At 43.8% G+C, this 15,690-nt stretch overlaps 2 pseudogenes; one reads left to right on the top strand and one right to left on the bottom strand.

Annotated features, from left to right (window-relative positions):
• LOC129530205 (centriole and centriolar satellite protein OFD1-like) overlaps positions 1-15,690 on the top strand; it is an 812,440-nt pseudogene that overhangs the window by 526,114 nt on the left and 270,636 nt on the right.
• Positions 11,499-14,254, bottom strand: LOC129530246 (testis-specific Y-encoded protein 2-like; annotated as a pseudogene).

Here is a 15,690-nt window from a genome sequence, read left to right on the forward strand (position 1 = left end):
CCAGCTGCTGTGTCAATGCCTGCTGGGGTCTCAGGGTTTCTTTTATCACGGGATGGAGGTGTGGCAGGCCAGGGTGGTCTTCGGAAATGCAACATTTGGGCAAGAAAACAGAAGTGCGCGTCCTCACCTAGGTCAGTGAGCACAGGCTTGAGGGTGGAGCCCTAGCCAAGGACCATGCCGTGCTCTACCCAGCACTTGCCTGCCCTCTCTTCCATATCAATAGTTTTAATTTAAATCTCCAATAGTAATACCCAAATTCTTTAGAGAAGACAGTTGGAGGAAATGGCATTAGAAGAGTCTAGGGTTAGGGTATAGGTATTGGAAACACAGAGACGGTGTCCTGCAGGCCATGGTATCACTGCGGAAACATATCCTCTATTGAGAAGGAGAGGGACACAAACTGGCTTCTCTCCTCTTCTTGTTCTCTAATCTCTGTAGCGTCACCCCTCCCTCGAATGAACTGAAACAGGAAGTAATTTGTATGGGAGCCTAGGAACCATGTCTCCCAGGGGCTAGGCCTCTCTATTACCGAACAGTGCCAGGAGAGCGACTGATGTATCTATGAGCATATAAACCCACGACCACACACAAAGGAATATCAGAGACAAATGTAATAACAAAGGGTCAAGAGAGGAGTAGTATGAGGAACGATTCATGAATGATATTTGTGAAGACCGAAAAAGTAAAACAGAGCTTATGAGGTAGTAAACATAACAAGAATGCAAAGAAAAAAGGGCAAAATCATAAAGTCAAGGGTATTTACCTTTCCTTTTATGGTTTTTAAAATCCCTTCTGGAACCCTTTTCCCAATATCTTTCATTCATTGATTCATTCAAGAAATATTTACTGAGTTAGTATGGTCTAATATTTGGGCAGATGGCATCATATGGTCTGTTAGTACTTCTATCATTGACAGAAAAAATATTTCTTTTCTCCCACAATGTTTTCCTCCCATTCTTCTTGCAAATGTGTATTCTTACAGATCCAGCAGATTGTTCCTACCCTAAGAAGGTTCCCCAAACCCCTCTAAACCCAGTTAAGAACTTTCTTCCCCTCCTACTAAGTTACCAAATATGTTGTGATACTTGTCACAGTACAGTGCAAATATTGTTCTTCTCTTCATTCTCCAATTAAGCTATGAGTGTTTTGAAGGAAAAGACTATAAAGATAATGGCTTGACATTTGTCAGTATTTATTTTACAAAGGATTATTAGATATTTATATTAATATTCTAACATATTTATCTTGATTTTTGGAAAAAAATACAAACAATTTTCTCTGCCCATTCCCCATGACCTGCTCAACTTTAAACAATGTCTATGCTTTTGGAGCAATTATACAAACTTCCAAAAAACACCTGAAAGTGTTTTTATTTTGTTTTGTTTTGTTTTATTGTATTATTTTTTAGAGACAAATTCTTGCCCTGTGGCCCAGGCTGAAGTGCAGTGTGCCATCAGTGCCCACTGCAACCTTGAGCTCCTGAGTAACTAGAACAACAGATGCATGTCATGATGCCCTAATTAATTAATTAATTACTGTTGTAGAGTTAGTTCTTGCTAGGTTGCCTAGGCTGGTCTCCAACTCTGGGCTTGAAAGAGTCCTCCCTTCTCAGCCACCAAAAAGCTGGGATTCCAGGCATGAACCACTGGATCTCAAAGAGGAAATTTTAGATTTTAGAATGTTGCAATATGTTAGAGTTAATTTTTTGTTCAAGTTTGCATTTGCAGTGGCACTTGAGAATAATTATTTCTTATGATAACAGTGTGATTTCTTGTATCTAGTCATCTACTTTTGAAATCTTTATTCTGTTTGTTTAAACCTAATAACTGCTAGTCAGCTCAGCTGAAAACGGATTCCATGGGTGTTTTGTGTTGAGGTTGTGAAGACAAATGTAGAGAGATATTAAGGACAAAAGACATTTATTTTATATATAAAACACCTGTATTTGTATTAAGGCAATATTTGAAGAATTATGATAGGCATTTGATATGAGAAGAATTACGTATTGCTTAGTACATCCCAGGTGTTATCTAGGCAAATCTATATTTCTTGAGTCATATTATCTCATAGTATAGTATTACGAGATAAATACAGTTACATTCTCACTTTACAGATAAAGTTAGTAAGCATTCACAGTTTATAGGAAGATTAAAACAACTCAATAGAAATACCAATTACACAAAAGAGTAAGAACTCATTTTTTCTTGCAAATAGTGAAACATTTGTTTGTTTTAAATAAAAGAGGTACTGGGGTGGATGAAGATGGCATTATTATACATCATTTAAGTTGCCTCCTTAGATGCATAAATACGCACTTGATCACACGATTGGGATGCCATGTTGCCAGTATTGTTCAGATTTTTTTTGCTTTCAAACATTTATGCTAAAGCTTTATCCTTGCAGGTGAGGCATCCTATATGGCATGGGTAGTTTCTTAAAATACCCTGAGATACCTACTTTAGTAACCAATTTCCCAACTTTGTTTTAATCAGAAGTTAATGATGTATGGAACTCCTAGTAAGTAAATGAATGTTTGAATTGCTATGAGTTGTTTTAGTTAACCGTCGCTGAGTTAACCATTTAAGTTATCCAAGTTCTTTACTTGTGCAATATCATATAAATGTGAGACATTAAAAATTAATAACAGGATTTATGTAACTAAAAGCTGCCATCTAATATGATATGTTTCAGTAAGATGACAGCAGTAATTATGCTGAGAAACAGTCATTCCTATAGTTTGAGTTATTAGAGCCATTTCCACCCAGGGATTTCACAGTCAGATTCCAGTTCTGGGCAACAGTGATTAACATAATGGTTATTAATGAGAAGAGATTTTGAGATGTCCAGCTGTGTTTAAATGTCGGTGCCTTGAAGGGATGGTTCTGGCATATTAATAAGAAACAGTGCATTGGACTGGATACTAACGAACCTATTGAATTGTTTTTCTTGTCCTGTATAATGTGAAAGGTCAATTAGAGATGTAGAAACAATGGAACATTTCACAGCATGGCTTGACATTTCGCTGAACTTTTATCCTTTTAACCATGCACAAAGTTTATTAAATATGCAATGGTAAGACTGCTATAGGAAAAAAGACGAGGAGTCAGAGGTCACAATGCACAGCAAGGTGGCAGTCTCTTGTGGATCTCACCCTGAGAGGTAATTAGAGTGAGAATCAACCTTCTGGTTGCCAACAACTAACAAGGAGAATGAAGCTATCGGCAGTTAACATTATTGGATTAATTAAAGTGAATGTTCACAGAGATTTTGTTGGCTTTCCATCAAATTGAGTATAGCTAAGGTAACTGCTTGTCAAATTTCAAACATATAAAATTGTGAATTAAAAGATTACACAAGCCATATATTATGTGTATGTCATATAAATTTATATGTACATATGCAAACTTGCCGTGTGCAAATATGTCTATATCTAAATATATACAAATCCATTAACCAACAGTTAGAAACTATTCTCCCATTTTACCATTCTCTCCTAGAATTTTGTCACAAATGTAATTTTTCCAACTGTCTGAAGCCTACTCTCTGGAAGCACGTAATATATGGATACATTAAAGCCATGAGATATCACAGTATTTGTATCAGAGCAAACAATAACACTGGTGTTATAAAAGATTAATTGTGGGGAGAAAGTTATACTTCACATTACTACAAATACAGACATATGATTTCATCAAAAGCTGAAATCAGTCAGTATAATTTGTTTTTAATGTTTTATTTAAATACTTAATTTCAAAAGGATTACTCAAGTACAAAAACGGTACTAGTAATAAATAATGTTGAAGAATTCCCTTTAATTTGCCGTTTATTTAGAACGTAACTAAAGTACTAAAAAGTAATGTATAATGTAGTTTCATGAAGCATTCTTTATGGTTTTCATAATGTTAATAGTCTCAATTGAATATTTTGAGACAGAAATTTCTATATATCATTGTATTGTACCTTTCTTACTTGCTTGCATGTCGTAACTGATGGAAATAAAAATATTTATATTTAGACATATACAAAACATGGATTTTTATTTATATTTTCTAGTGAGATACAGTTACCAATAATTTTATCTATATAGGAAAATTTTTACAAGCCAAAAGTTCTTAACTTTCTTTTCTTTTGAAGTTTCATATTTTAGTGTAGGTATGAGATGGAATTGACTGTGATCATTCTTTGATTTCACTATGATTCTGATGCAGTATTAGGAATGTATAGACTTTAAAGCTTGCTTTCTTCTTCTTCTTCATCTCCCTTTGGACCTGTATATGTGATTTCTGCAGTAATAGGCATCATTATCTGACATATGGTTGCTGAAAGATACAAGCATAAATAGAATTCTTAGTTTCAGTGAATCTTTAGGAACAGACAAGTAAAACTGAAAGATAATTATGGTATGAATGTTAGTAAACTGTTTATCACAGAAGTACAATAAGTGTGAAAATAAATTTAAAAATACACGCCTCATCCAACACATGAGGTAATAAAAATGAAAAATTTAATTTGACATAAAGAACAGTTTAAAAGTTATGATTATTTCTGGTGAGAACAAGTAGCTCGGAAAGCACGAGGAACTCCTGCAAAGCTACAAGATGGATTTGCAGGTCAGGATGTGGAGCATGGGGGAGGGTTCCAAGGTCCTGGTCAGGTTGAGGTCCTCCTGGAGCATGGGGGTGTCTCATTGCGAGAGCTGGGAAGGGGAAACGCATGCTTCACCCCAGCTAGTAGGCCACCTCAGCCCACCTAGATGACACTGTCCCTTGACTATCCTCTTTCTCCTTCTTGGACAGGCAGGTGGAGGAACTCAGCCATCCTGAGTACTGGTGGAAGGATGAAGTATGCCTTTCATCGCAACATTTACTTCCACAATGAAGTGATCATTAAGGAGTACTGCATTGGAATTCTCAGTAAGGAGTGCCTCCCTGCATGGTAGAGGGTGTGGTATGTGGGAAGCTAGGTCTGGCATGAGCCTACCCAACTCCTCTCGCTCCAGGATAGAGGGTGACTGGCTCCACTGTGTCCAGTGGTTCTAGGGTCATGCAGGTGAAGGCCCCAGTTTCAGGCAGGACACACCTAACTGAGTTTCTTCAGCTGGTTGGCTGATGGTGACAGCCCAGCATATGAAGGGTTGCTGAGGTGGGGTGGCGGTGGAGCATCATGGGAAAGGACCTTGCTGGTCATTGCTTGGCGTCAGAGGAATTGGCTTTGAACCAGAACCTGATCTGTCACGACCAATTTGCCCAGTCCCCCAGATCATCAGCCAGGGCCTGTGGATCAATCTCATGCAGCACTACCCAAGGGAGTTAGGCCCTCAGAGAGGGAACAGAGAGGAGGCTGGGGAGCAGCCCAGGGCTGGGGGATGAGAGGCCTGTGGGTCCTGGAGCTAGGACACATAGCGAAGCCAAGGCTCAGGGACTGCGGTAAGCATACTCAGACCATGCATGGGCTGGGGGAGAAAGGCCAATCAGGGAACTGTAGTACCCACATTTCACGATGGGGGAACCCTAAGCTGCTTAAGAGGCATAAGTAACTAAGGTCAATGGGTGAGAAGTCAGGCTGAAGAGATGGCTGCCTCATCATCCTTTGCTAGCTCCCTTCCCTGCCCTGAGGCCTGCTACCACCTGAGGCTCAGTTTGGACTCAACCAGGGTGCTCTCACCCTCCACACAGTTGCCCACCTGAGGTCTGTCTAGGTCTACACCCTCCCAGAATGGCTCTCCCAGGTCTGTCAAATTCCGTTTCGATGATTCCAGGCTCTGCTGACATGCTTTTTCCCCTCTGCCATGCTCATTCACTCAGCCCCTGCCCACCCCCAGAAAAGACAGGCCATCACACAGGCAATCTGGAGGACCACACAAGGTTCACCGGGGAGGAAATGTGAAGAGATGGCAAAATGGAAGGGGACCTTCTGTGTGTGTCCAGCAAGGAAATCTGGCTGGACATTAAGGCCCATCTCACTATTGATGATGACACCCAGTATCTCTTGGCCCTGAGCCTGTGCACACAGACACACATTGTCTAAATGTGATTGACATCGTCACTACCTAAGTGATCTACAGATTCTATACAACCCCTGTAAAAATATCAACGACCCATTCTTCATAGAAAAACAATCTGAGAATCCTCCATTTGCTATGAAATGGCAGAGGATCCTGAAGACCCAGAGCAATCCTGTAAAAAGCACAAATCTCGAGGTATCACACTACCTAACTTCACAATATATAACAAAGTTTTACGTACCAAAATAGAACAATACTGGCAGAAAAGGAGAGACATGAGCTTATTAAAAACAATCAGGGCCCAGAACTAACTCACTGCGTTTGCAGCTCACGACGTTTTCCCAAAGAAGCAAGAACACCCAATGGAAAATCGAATATCTTCTATAAACTAGGTTGGGGAAAACCTGAATGTCCACATAAAGGATTTTAAAAGTAGATTATTTCTCACCAAACTCCAATGTCAGACCTAAAATGATAAAAATACCAAAATAAAATACAAGGAAGAAGCTCCATGACATTGGTATGGGCAATGATGGTCTCAAAGTGACTGCAAGAGCAAAGTAAACACTATGCAAAATAGAGAATAGGGTTATATCAATCTAAAGTGCTTCAGCACACCACAGGAAACTAAACAGAGGGAAGGGACATCTTATAGGATGGGAAAAATTATTGGATCACCATACATCTGTTAATGGGTGAATATTTACAGTACATAAGGAACTCCAACAACTCAATAGCATGAAAACAAATGGACTAAGGATGTGAATAGTCATTTGTGAAACTAAGACATACAGCTGCCCAGAAGACACAGTAAAAAGTGCTCATCATCCCTAATGCATCAGGAAAATGCAAATAAAAACCACAGTGATATTTCATCTCACTTCAGTCAGAATGCCTATTATCCAAAAGGCAAAAACAAAAAACAAAAAAAAAAAACACCACCTCATTTCTGGTGAGGATGCAGAGAAAAGGAAATCCTTGCACACTTTTGGTGAGAATGTAAATTAGTGCAGGCATTACAAGAAACTTTATGGCTTTTATTTAAGTATAAAAACTCTTCAGAAGTCTACAAGTAGAACCACCCACGATGTGATGCAGCAAATCAGAATACCAGGGCACACCCACAAGTACACAAATCAGCATGTTGAAGCGGTGCATGCACCCATACAATTATTGCTGCACTCTTTACAGTTTCGCTATAGCCAGTTGTGACAGTATGTCTGAATCTGCTGAATGTATGCACGCCATTTTGTTAAAGTGACATAAGCCATATATCAGAAAGGCAAATAACACATGACCTCATTCTTACATGAAATCTAAAAAGTGGACCTCACAGCAGTAGTGACTCCACTGGTGGGGTGGTGTTTAGTGAAGAGGATGTTGGATCAATAATACATATTTCTAATTAGAAAGGAGGAATAGGTTAAAAACTTTTCTACAGCATGCTGACTATAACTAGTGATAACGCATAATTCCTCTACAAAATTCTAAGACAGTGCATGTCGAGTTTTATCACCTCAAAAATGACAAGTAGGTGAGATCATGCGTGTGCTGATCAGCTGGATGTATCTCATGCATAACGTATATGACCTTTTGAACGTCACCCCTTAAATTATAAATATGTATCATTTCATAAGACAATTTAAAAAATAAACATAAAATTGTAAATACCTCGAGAATAAATGTCAATAAAGTATTGTATTATAAAGAAGTGCTATTCCTTTCTACCTGTATCAATGTATTTTTCATGACACAGGAAAGAATGCAATGTCGTTTGGTAAGTTAAAACATATACATTCAAATAAAAATAAATCCCAATGTAGATGATCAACTGAAAGATAGAAATTACAGGCTTGGAGACTATAGTCTATGAATTGAAACCTTCACTGCATGTTTCAAAAGAAGACGTGAGGAGGCAGAAGAAAAAAGCAAAAAACTCAAAAAGCCATGCCAGGGCCCTGGGTCACACCTGTAATCCCAGCACTTTGAGAGGTGAGGTGGCAGGACTGCCCGTACTCAGGAGTTCCAGACCAACCTGGGACAACATGGGCCCACCCGTGTCTAAAAAGTAATTAATTAGTTAATACGTAGCTGGGAGGGGTGGCATGCACCTGTAGTGCCAGCTATGTGAGAATCTGAGTTGAGAGGATCACATGGGTGTGGGGTGTCCAGGCTGCAGTGGGCTGAGATTGTGGTGCTGCTCTCCAACCTAGAAGACAGAGTAAGACCCATTCTCAGAAAACAAACCAACAAAAAAGAGTCAAATTAGGTAAATTAAAACTATGTAGTGTGAGGAGAATAAAAATAAATGAAACATCATTAAAGTCTATGAGATCTGATGAAAGAAACCAGCTTTCAAATAGTAACAGCCCCAGCTGGAAAAAACAATGAGAAAGGGCAGAGAGAACACTGTAAATAATAAACCGAACTCCCCAAATGAGTTAAAAGACATGAAAGTACAAAGAGTACGTCCTTTGGCTTCAAAGCCCATAATAACAAATATCCCTGACATGCATTCAGCTCACCTGAACCTCTCAGTGAGGTTCTCAGACCATGATCTGCCCTTTCTGTATGCTCTCATTTTGTTGTTTCACATCACCCATCTGTAACAGGTCATAACGAATCATGATTCCTTGACATTGTTTGACACAATGAATAACTCAGATATGAGTTCATTAAACAATAGTTTATGACATGTCATGAAGAAATTCTGTATACACAATGTTTCTTAAAATGATAATACAAAAGAAAAACATAGGGATAAGTACATTTTCTTTGGTTCATCATCGCACTTGTGTTTACACAACACATACCTATGAACTACAGCTGCCTCCTGGAGAATAATCTGACACAATCTCTTGAAAATTCTCACTCTGCTTTGGAGGCCACAGGCATAACTCGCTTTTCCTCTTTTCCACCTTTTGGATATACTGAGTGGTATGAGTGGGATCCCTGTGACTTTTGGCTTTGCTGTAATGCCCAGTTATTTTTTTTAACACTGTCATTTCTAGATAGGCTTGAAATAAATGGTTCATGATGTCTCACAAAAAGAACTCATCTCCTTCAGCTGAGAGTCTTTATAAGAGGAATTTCACCCTGATATGAAAACAATAATCTGATGCCACTGCCAACAGATTCAGAATTACAAACTAAATTCAGATAAAGGATAGGAAGATAGATGATGCAGATGGAGAGAGGGGCATGGGAAAGGAAGGGAAGGAAGAAAGGAGGGGTGTAAGGGAAGGAAAGAAACAAAGGAAGGGAGAGACAGTGACAGATGTTCAAAGACACAGATACAAAGTCTAGCACAGTTGTAGAGATAGGTGTATACAAATTAAAACAGGCAGTGTGGAAACATAGGGACAGACAGAGACATAGGTGGAGTCAGAGAAAAATACAAAACCACATAGAGAAATAAACATACGCAAATACAGACACACACTTGGCAGTTTAAACATGAAAAAAACACCAAGACCCTGACACTGGAAATAACAGAGGTGTTTCAGAGTTACTGAGACAGAATGCAAGTTCGTCAGTGACCTTAGCATCTGTGGCCCACATGTATGGATATTCAGTGGAAGAAGCATTAGACAGACTGTATAATTCAGCATGATCTCTGATAATACCTAAACAATGGAGCTCATGTGAAATCACTAGACTGAACTGCATGCAGGATTCGAGGAAGAAGCACAGTCAGCCATGTTCACTCTTTGGGGTGGCCAATATGGCGGAGTCACCAGCCCATGGCATGCCGGTCCATTATAGACAGTTCCTGGTTTGCTGCCTGCCTTGGGAAAAGCTCTTCCCCTACTACCAGTTTAAAACCGGCTAGCTCCGAAACTAGCCCTGGCATCTACTCATCGTATTTTCCTTATCTATTTACCTCCTAGAAAAATCATTGCAAGATCCTTTCCTCAACTTTTTCCTATGCATTAAATTTGCGGCAAGACATTTTCAAACGACCTTATGGTAGGCAAGTCCCCACACATTTCCCAATCTGAGTTGCCCTGAGTGCACACACCAATCTGCTGCCCCATTCCCACTCTTTAAATTCTTAACCTTATGCAAAGTATGCTGAAAAGGCCACAGAGAATAAAAGGGCCCTGGGCTCCAGAAACAATCTGCAGTGCCAATCAGTGGGGAGAATAGAGTCTCACTAGGGTTTGCTTGAGCTCCAAATGCGCTGGTAATGCCGTTAGCTACATACATTATTGGTGCCTCACCTAATAAGAATCTTGGAGAAAAGCTTAGCCCAACTAAAGATGCAAACATCAATAACAGTGTCCATATTCTGGTTCATCAAGTGATGGAAAGTCCATGCGTGGATCCTCTGACCATCTTATATTCCACAAATCCACCCTCTCCCCTCACTTCTGCATGTTTGTGTTTTCCCTTAGTCAAGTATGCCAGAAAAAAAAAGGCAGCCAGGTGCGGTGGCTCATGCTTGTAATCCCAGCACTTTGGGAGGCCGAGGTGGGCAGATCATAGGCTCAGGAGATCAAGACCATCCTGGCTAACAGGGTGAAACCCTGTCTCTGCTAAAAATATAAAAAATTAGCCAGGCGTGGTGGCAGGCACCTGTAGTTCCAGCTACTCAGGAGGCTGAGGCAGGAGAAAGGCGTGAACCCAGGAGGTGGTGCTTGCAGTGAGCCGAAATTTGCACTCCAGCCTGAGTGACAGAGTGAGACTCCATCTCAAAAAAAAAAAAAAAAGTTGTATCCTGAATGCCTTCCCACATACCTCTGTAAACTTTTCCACAGTCCCTCCATACATCTTACAAACCTATTTCTTCTCACAGTGATGGGACCCCTTGTCCTGAGATGCTGATTGTCCCAGAAAAGGATTATGCTTTCCGCTTTAAAAGGAGAACATGTGACTTCAACACGAAAGTGAACTTTCAGATTTCCATCGTCTTGTGCTATCTTAGTGTGTCTGATGACACCCAAAATGAAGGATTTTGGAAGTGCCTTATCCCAGCAAACTAGGCCCTGGATATCTTAGTGCCCATTAACCCCTTTTGTTGAACTACCTCTGTTTCCATAGGATGAAGTGAGCCTCCAACTAAACTTTCTCTTTCTTTTACCTCCCCAACTCTGTCCTGCAGGAAGAATCCCGAAGTATTCCATACCCATTCACTCTACAACATTGGAGGCCTAGCTCTGACATGGAGTGGTCATTTCCATGAAGAGAATAAAACATATAGATTGACCAATTCATTATGACAACTGAATCCAAAGGATAAACATACCCACACACACAGACACACACACATACACACACACATACATGCAGAATCATACATCCTTAATAGTATTTATTTTTCATTCCATACAATCCAAGTTTACCCCCTTTTCCTGTCTGCATTTTTTGGTACTGGGTCTGTTTTTCCTTTAGTTCCTGTGCATAAGACCATGCTGAGTACTGATATCCTGCATACTGTAGTAACTTTTTAGGAGTTGTGCTGTTTTAGGTAAAGTCTGATGCTCCATCATATTCAACTCAAAATCTGGGAGTCCCCTAGAGAAACACAAATGCATATCAAAATGTATTTCCTCGGGGCCATACTTTAAAATGTTTTAATTTTAAGGCCTGCCGAGAAAAGACTACCCCTTCCCCATTTGTGATCTCTTAAGCCTCTTCCTACCATGTGTTACAAACTGTTCTCTGCAATACCTGCCCCATTCCCAGTATTCTCTATGATGGAGTCAGCTTACAAGATGCATTGCATACTAAAAGCACACAGAAATCTGATGGGGCAATAGCTTAAGAAAATCCATCAGGCCGGGCGCGGTGGCTCACGCCTGTAATCCCAGCACTTTGGGAGGCCGAGGCGGGTGGATCACGAGGTCAGGAGATCGAGACCATCCTGGCTAACACGGTGAAACCCCGTCTCTACTAAAAATACTAAAAATTAGCCGGGCGTGGTGGCGGACGCCTGTAGTCCCAGCTACTCGGGAGGCTGAGGCAGGAGAATGGCGTGAACCCAGGAGGCGGAGCTTGCAGTGAGCCGAGATCACGCCACTGCACTCCAGCCTGGGCGACAGAGCGAGACTCCGTCTCAAAAAAAAAAAAAAAAAAAAAAAAAAAAAAAAAAAAAAAGAAAATCCATCAATCGAAACAGTCTTTTGTGGTCGGTGGCAAAGGTGACAAGGAGGCCCATTCAGGGAGCCCAATCTTAAGGGGTTGGTAGGATGACTGCCGGTAGGGTTGACGGCCATGGAATCAAGTGCCACAGATTGAAGTTAATGATTCAGCTTTACTTCTCAGTGAGTCTGGACATGCACTATGCTTCCCTGGGCTTCAGACTCCACAGCTATAACCTGCTTGACAGTGCAGTCTCTAATGAGCCTTTTTCAGCCCAATGCCTTGAATCTCCCAGATTCTGTCACTCTGTGTCTTCTTCTCAGGGAATTTCTACATGTATGAAATGAGCACCCAGGCTCCCTGAATAGGGAGGTGTGTCAAACCCCTCATAGTGGGCATCAAACAGCTCCAGTTCCAACTGAGCAGCTCACCTGAAATCTCTGTTCGCTCTTCAGGTGGCTTCATCCTCGTGTAGTATTGCAGGGAACTGGGCCACAGGCCCTTACATAGGATCTATCAGAAGAATCAATCGGGAAAGACTTCATCAGGTTTCAGACTGGTGACCCATGTGGCCGGGAACATACCAGGGTCATTCCTGATGTTTCCCAGTGAGGACTCACGTTAGCAATCCTATTAGATCCTGCGAAGTTGTGGTCAGAAAACCAGCTGAAGAAGTTAAGGCTCCTGTTGTGGTGTCTGTGGTGATAGGCGATAGGCCTTAACTTCATAATCCTAATACCACTGAATTGGAGTGGAATGGGAAGCCCTGTATTCCACAGAGACAGGATTTTGTGGGAAGGGGGCTGGATCATGATGGCAATGATCCACCCACCATCTTCCTTCCACTACCCATCCTGGGAGCCACCTGTTACCTGTGAGGTTCATGAGATATTCCTTGGTAATCACTTGATTCTGGAAGTAGGGGTTACTCTGAAAGAACAACATGATCTTGCAGAGAAGAACGGAATGCTTGGCTTCTTTCACCTGTCAGGACAAGGTGGAGAAAACTTAAATACGTTTTCAGATAAGGTGCCCACTGTTGCTTACAGGAATAAATTATTTCCCTTACCCTCCCCTACTAAACCCTCTAGACTCAGTCTTCCTTGCCTCACCTCCAAGTTGATCATGTAGCTCAGCATGTCTTCATCTTGGTCAGAGATCAGGGCTGACATCTGGAGGTGGTTTGCAATCTGATTTAGGTCAAAGAGCCTTTAGATGCAATGGAAGGAAAAGCTAGAAGCAACAGGGAAGAAGGCTGAAGAGCACCCAGAGGCTGGGGTGGGGGATTTCTCAGATGTGCTTCCATATATGACCTCCTTTTTTCCTCTCTTCCCCCTGAAGTAAGGCCTCTTGGGTTCACAGAGGGTGTATACTTCTGAGGCCGACTGCACTGACATGGGGAGGGGCGATTTGCAGAGGGTTGCTTGTGTCTGAGGAGTGGCAGAATCTGCTTATACCGGAAGACGCCCAGTCCCAGATCGGACTGGCAAGGGGGAGCAATCACACTCCCTTAACAATAGCTTGATTCACAGAAAAACCTGTTCTGGTGAGAACTTGCTTCTGCTCTTGAAAAAGATGCCCCAAACGTCTGCTGCTGGGCCTCACGAAGGGTTTCTCTGCCGCATGCAGGAAACGAGTACCCGCGTCTGCTCCGGCTTTCTACAACCACACTTGTCCATGGCAACTCACTGTTTTTCCCCAAATAGTCACATCGATGCCGAGCTGCCCGTTAAGTTACTTACACTTCTCCAAGAGCACCTCTCAACTAGAAGGCAGAAGAAACACTGACAAGGTTACAGCACTGGCCAAGAAGCCAGGGATGCTCTGGATGAATGAGCCTCTGCGGTCCAGGTGGGGCTTGCGCCTCCGCTCCATCTTTCCCCTCTGCTGAGAAAAGGCCTTCCTGGCTCCGGCATTAACCGGCTCTAGCTCCAACTGAATGGCCAGTAGTTCCTCCAGTGTCGACTCTGGGGTCATGGGCCCAGGGCCAGGCTGTGCCCGCTGGTCCTCCTCCAGGCGCTCCACGTCGGCCTCCTCCTGGGCCACTACCTCCACCTCCGTGACTATGTCATCCAACACCAGCACCGCCTCCTCCACCCAGGCTGCCTCCTCGCTCTGCGCCCAGGGAGCCCCCTCCTGTAGAGCCTCCATCCTGAAGACAGTGCCCTTCTCCGGACTCCCACAGACCACCACCTGTGCTGCCCGACCCACGCCACAGGAACCCTGCCGCTGCCCTTACTAGAGCTTGTGGGTCGGCGGTCCCTCAGGGCGCCAGCCCCAGGCTTCCAGACACCTCCTAATGGACTGCACTCAAAGGGCTCCGGGAGCCGTGCCAAGACCGCCGGCCTCCCTGCGTGGCCAATCAGTGCAAGGATGTGGGCCCCTCCCTGGGCTGCACCAACCCAGGTTGGCCTGCAGTCCCAGCCTCCTGGGTTAAGCCTCCTCTGAGAAGCCCTCGGAGCTTGTGCCAGGTAGCTCTGTGTCCAGGCACACGCAGGCGGCGTGGCCTTTGGAACTGTGGGTATGGAAGCCCTGTGCCCTAACTGACATCCTGAGTGTGGCAAATCATTGACCCACAGGGAACAAATCATTGACCCACAGTGAAACATCTCACTTCATTAGGCAGGCCAGGTAGGTGGTATGGAATATTGCAGATCCAGAGAACTCACTCTGGCTGCTGGGATGAGGGCGGCGGCGGGTGTCCCGGGGAAAGGGGGTCGGGGCGGAGCATGGGAGGAAAGTCACCTGATTATGCTGAGGTGGAATTCGTCTGCTCCAGAGGCCAGAACCCCGGCTCGCACTCTCCCAGGCCTAAGCAAATACAGGCTCCGCGTTCCATGCTTCCTCCCTGAGGAAGCTGTATTCCAAGGAGCATTCCAAAGGGCCTCTTGTCCTATGCCCTGGGCAAACAGGAGGCCAGCCTCCAGGACTGGCCATCGACGGCCTGCGTGCATGCTGTTGTGCACTGCCTTGCTGATCCAGAGGCTCCCACACGCGCAGCAGCAGCTTCCGTGCCTGCTGGTGGGGCTCTGCAAGCCCAGGTCCTCCTCCTCTGGCTCCCGAGCTCCTGTGCGCAGTTGACCCTGCAGGGGACTTGAGCCCCAAGGCGAGTGCTGCAATCTGCGGGCCCATCGGGACTCCTTAGGAAACCTGGGTCCACATAGGTGTGGGACTAGGTTCTCAGCAGGTCGCTGCCCATGGGCCTTTTGGGGAGGGGGCCTCCTGAGGAGCGGCCCCCAGAGCCTCGGGGTGACGAGGATTGGCTGGACTCCATAGGCCCGGGTCTGCGGGAGCACCAGAGGGGCACAGTGTTCAGGCTGGAGGCTCTGCTGGAGAGGACAGCCGGGGCACAGAGCAAGGACGCAGCCTTGGAAGAGGAGGTGGTGCTGATGGTTGGAAGACATAACGGCTGAGGTGGAGGTGGTGGTTGAGGAGAAGACCGACGTGGAGTGGCAGAAGGTGAACCAGCGGGCAAGCCTGGCCCTGGACCCAGCATACCTGGGGAGTCAATGGACTTGCTGGAGATCCTTCACTTGGAGCTGGGCTCCGTGAATGCCCAAGGCCACAGGGCATCTCCGGCTTCTGGGCCAGAGCCATATCTT

The sequence above is a fragment of the Gorilla gorilla genome, chromosome Y (assembly GCF_029281585.2).
Source record: "Gorilla gorilla gorilla isolate KB3781 chromosome Y, NHGRI_mGorGor1-v2.1_pri, whole genome shotgun sequence".
NCBI lineage: Eukaryota > Metazoa > Chordata > Mammalia > Primates > Hominidae > Gorilla > Gorilla gorilla.